Source organism: Vicia villosa, linkage group LG1 (genome assembly GCF_029867415.1).
Source record: "Vicia villosa cultivar HV-30 ecotype Madison, WI linkage group LG1, Vvil1.0, whole genome shotgun sequence".
Lineage (NCBI taxonomy): Eukaryota > Viridiplantae > Streptophyta > Magnoliopsida > Fabales > Fabaceae > Vicia > Vicia villosa.
Genome location: NC_081180.1, coordinates 191,390,300 through 191,395,102, shown reverse-complemented (window position 1 = coordinate 191,395,102; position 4,803 = coordinate 191,390,300). Strand labels below are relative to the sequence as shown.

Genomic DNA, 4,803 nt, shown 5'->3' with positions numbered 1-4,803 from the left:
GGCACACCGAACCTAGGAAAAATGACGTTTTTGAAGAGTTTGATAACTACTCGTGTATCGTTTGTAGGAGAAGCGATAGCTTCTATCCATTTTGAAACGTAATCGACAGCTACGAGTATATATTGATTTCCAAACGATGACGGAAACGGACCCATAAAGTCTATTCCCCAGACGTCAAATATTTCAACTTCTAGAATGCCCTTTTGAGGCATTTCGTCACGTCTCGAAATATTTCCGGTTCGTTGGCATCTATCACAGTTTAGTACAGCAAAATAAACGTCTTTCCACAGGTTGGGCCAGAAGAGTCCAGATTGAAGGATTTTGGCGCAGGTTCTAGATGTGTTATGGTGTCCTCCACACGGTGCAGAATGACAGTGTGTTATTATGCTTCCTATTTCTTCCTCGGGTACACAACGTCTAAAGATTCCATCGGGGCCTCTTTTGAACAGGAGTGGGTCGTCCCAATAGTAATGTTTTAGATCATGGAAGAATTTCTTCTTCTGTTGGTAACTTAGATCAGGAGGAAGCACACCAACAGCTAGGTAGTTTACGAAATCTGCATACCAAGGTGTGTCAGAGCGGGCTAAAGCTATTTCTGCAAAGTTGTGGGTTTCAGTGATTGGATGGTATGGTTCTAATTCATTGGCTTCCAACTGAGCGATGAGTCTTTCATAAGGGAAATCGTCGTCAATTGGTACTTGTTCGGGTTTCAGATTTTCCAATCGAGAGAGGTGATCTGCTACGACATTTTCAGTTCCCTTTTTATCTTTAATTTCCAGTCGAACTCTTGTAATAACAGGATCCATCTCAACAGTCTCGGTTTGGCGTCCTTTTTGGTTAGGAGGTACCTAATGGCGGCGTGGTCAGTGTATATGATTATTTTGGCTCCTACCAGGTAAGAACGAAACTTGTCTAATGCAAATACGACAGCTAATAATTCTTTTTCTGTCGTGGCATAATTCATTTGAGCTTCGTCTAGGGTTCTACTCGCACAGTATATGACGTGTAGTTTCTTATCCTTTCTTTGCCCTAGAACAGCTCCTACAGCATAATCACTTGCGTCGCACATTATTTCGAAAGGCTCATTCCAGTCGGGAGGTTGCATAATTGGCGCAGAGATTAATGCTCGTTTAAGCGTATGAAATGCTTCAGTGCATTTATCGGTAAAAATGAATTCTGCGTCTTTCATTAGTAATTCAGTTAAGGGTTTGGTTATTTTAGAGAAATCCTTAATGAAACGTCGGTAAAAACCAGCGTGTCCTAGAAAACTTCTTATTTCTCTAACAGGTTTGGGAGGTTGAAGGTTTTCGATAATTTTGATTTTGGCTTTATCTACTTCGATCCCTCTATCAGATACGATGTGTCCAAGTACAATTCCTTGTCGAACCATGAAGTGGCACTTTTCCCAATTAAGGACTAGGTTTACGCTTACGCATCGTTTAAGTACCAATTCAAGGTTCTCTAAGCATTTTTCAAAACTTCCTCCACAGACCGAGAAGTCGTCCATAAAGACCTCCATTATTCCATCTAGGAAGTCGACAAATATTGCCATCATGCATCTTTGGAAGGTCGCGAGTGCATTGCAAAGTCCAAAAGGCATTCGTCTATAAGCGAATGTACCATAAGGACAGGTAAACGTGGTCTTCTCTTGGTTGTCAGGGTGGATAGGAATTTGGAAAAATCCGGAGTATCCATCCAGATAACAGAAATGTGAGTGTTTAGCTAGGCGTTCGAGCATCTGATCTATGAAAGGTAAAGGAAAATGGTCTTTTCGGGTGGCTTTGTTTAGCTTCCTATAGTCGATGCACATTCTCCATCCAGTTTGGGTACGTTGCGCTACAGATTCGCCTTTTGCGTTAGTGATTACAGTAACTCCTCCTTTCTTTGGTACGACTTGAACAGGACTAACCCATTTGCTATCGGATATTGGATATATTATTCCGGCTTCTAGCAGTTTTTGGATTTCCTTTTTAACCACATCGCTCATAATAGGATTTATTCGCTTTTGATATTCTCTAGAGGTTTTACAATCGTCTTCGAGCATAATGTGGTGCATACAGAGGGAAGGACTTATTCCTTTCAGATCTGATATGTTATATCCTAAAGCGGTTGGGTATTTTCTTAGGACAGTAAGTAATTTTTCAGTCTTGGTTTGTCCTAAATCGGCGTTAACTATAACTGGTCGGTTACGTTCTTCGTCTAGGAATTCGTATCTAAGATCGGGAGGCAGTGTTTTCAGTTCTATAGCAGGTTTCTTCGGTCCAGGTATAGGATCAGGAGTTAAAGCCAAACATTCACTCAGGTGGTCATCTTGATATTCCCCACGCCAGTTGTCATCTTCAAAGATTGGCGGTATAGGAATTTTTAGGATCTCGGTTTCCTTATTTGGTTCGGACTTTATTTCATTAACACCCTCGTCGATTATGTCGGCAGAGCTGCATGTGTCAATTATAGAGGGTGCTTTTAGGAATTGGGAAATAATAATTCTATTTTCTCTTCTCCTACTTCGAAAGTAAGCTTTCCTCGCTTGACATCTATAATTGCACCAGCGGTTGCTAAGAATGGTCTTCCTAATATGATCGGGATGTTAGAATCTTCTTGGATATCCATAATGATGAATTCAGTTGGGATGTAGAATTGACCTACACGAACAGGGATATTTTCTAACATTCCTACAGGGTATTTGACTGAACGGTCAGCTAGTTGAAGAAACATTCTCGTTGCCTTAAGCTCACCTAGCTTTAGTTTCTTACAGGTTGAAAGAGGCATCAAGCTAACACTGGCTCCTAAATCGCACAGGGCTTTCTCTATGATGGTTTTTCCTATTACGCAGGGTATAGAGAAACTACCAGGATCTTTCAGTTTTGGAGGCATGTTATTTTGGATGATAGCGCTACATTCAGCGGTAAGCGTTACAGTTTCGTTATCCTCGAGTTTCTTTTTGTTTGATAGGATTTCTTTTAGGAATTTAGCGTACGAAGGCATTTCGGTTATGGCTTCTGTGAACGGTATGGTTATGTTTAATTGTTTCAGAAGTTCTACAAATCTTTTAAATTGCGCTTCGGTTTTTGATTTCGCTAATCTCTGAGGGTAAGGAATTGGTGGCTTATAAGGTGGTGGTGGAACGTAAGGTTTTTCTTTTTCAGGTTCCACTTCGTTGTTGTTCTCATTGGTCTTAGCAGTTTGATCATCGGTTGATGTCTTTTTGGTTTCCTTTGGCTCTTGTTGGGACATAGGTGCGTTTTGAGTTCTAGGATCAATGGGTCCATCGTAATTCGTTCCACTTCGTAGTGTTATCGCGTTCGCATGTCCTTTAGGATTAGGTTGTGGTTGAGTAGGAAACGTGCCAGGAGGGGCAGCAGTAGGTGCTTGTTGTTGGGCTACTTGTGAAATTTGAGTTTCTAACATTTTGTTATGTGTAGCTAAGGCATCTACTTTGTTCGATAATTATTTTAGTTGCTCGCTATTGTGGATGTTTTGATTCAGGAAGTCCTTATTGGTTTGTTGTTGGGAAGCTATAAAGTTCTCCATCATGATTTCTAAATTCGGCTTCCTAGGGGTGTTTTGAGCAGCTATAGGCGCTTTTTGGTAGCCAGGTGGTACAGCAGGTGCTTGTCCAGGCGCGTACAACGCGTTGTTGTTTTTATAAGAAAAGTTCAGGTGGTTTTTCCATCCTGGGTTGTACGTGTTAGAGTAAGGGTTTCCTTGAGCATAGTTTACTTGATCAGATGGGACTCCAGTCAAGAGTTGACATTCGGCAACTACATGTCCAGTCAATCCACAAATCTCGCAGTAAGGTGTTACAGCAGCAGCGGTAGCTGATGGAGTGACGGTTAAGTTTTCGATCTTTTGAGTTAAAGCGTCTACTTTAGCGTTAACGTGGTCTATACCACTTATTTCGTACATTCCTCCTTTGGTCTGGGCTTTCTCTAGAGCGGCTCGTTCTCAACCCCATTGGTAATGGTTTTGTGCCATGTTCTCTATGAGGTTGTATGCTTCATCATGGGGTTTGTCCATTAGTGCTCCGCCAGCAGCGGCATCTATAGTCATTTTAGTGTTATATAGGAGACCACCATAGAAAGTATGGATGATCAGCCATGGTTCGAGTCCATGATGAGGGCATAGTCTAAGCATGTCCTTGTAACGTTCCCAAGATTCGAAGAGTGATTCGTTATCTTTCTGGGTAAATCCGTTGATTTGACCTCTTAGCATAGCAGTTTTGCTAGGCGGAAAGTATCTCGCTAAGAATACTCTCTTCAATTCGTCCCATGTAGTTATGGAATTAGAAGGCATGGATTGAAGCCACGCTCTAGCTCTATCTCTCAAGGAGAAAGGAAAGAGACGTAATCGAATAGCTTCGGAACTAACGTTGTTAGCTTTGACAGTGTCGGCATATTGCACGAACACAGATAAATGAAGGTTGGGGTCGTCTACAGGGCTTCCAGAGAATTGATTCTGTTGAACAGCTTGGATCAACGAAGGTTTCAGTTCGAAATTGTTCGCCTCAATCGCAGGTGGTGCGATACTTGAGTGCGGTTCAGCGCGCGAAGGAGCGGCATAGTCTCTAAGAGGACGAAGAGCAGCCATCTCTTACATTGGGGTGATTTGATTGATTTGATCAGTAAAAGTCAACTCCTGATTAATCGGAATTAGTGCTACTTCGGGAAGATTGCGAGCTCGACGTTTGACGTTAATGAAACGTTCGATCTCGTTAATTCGTTGTATTAAATCTCCTCCTTGTGAACGAGTATTTGGCATACAATCGTTCAGAAAGAAAGGAAAGAATTTCCCTAGTCTCTACGG

General features: G+C 41.8%; 1 non-coding gene across 1 annotated transcript; it reads left to right on the top strand.

The window, feature by feature from the left end:
* Positions 1–4,105: 4,105 nt before the first annotated feature.
* Positions 4,106–4,212, top strand: LOC131645397 (small nucleolar RNA R71). The gene has a single exon (XR_009297022.1). It is a non-coding gene; the product is annotated as a small nucleolar RNA R71 (small nucleolar RNA).
* Positions 4,213–4,803: the final 591 nt, after the last annotated feature.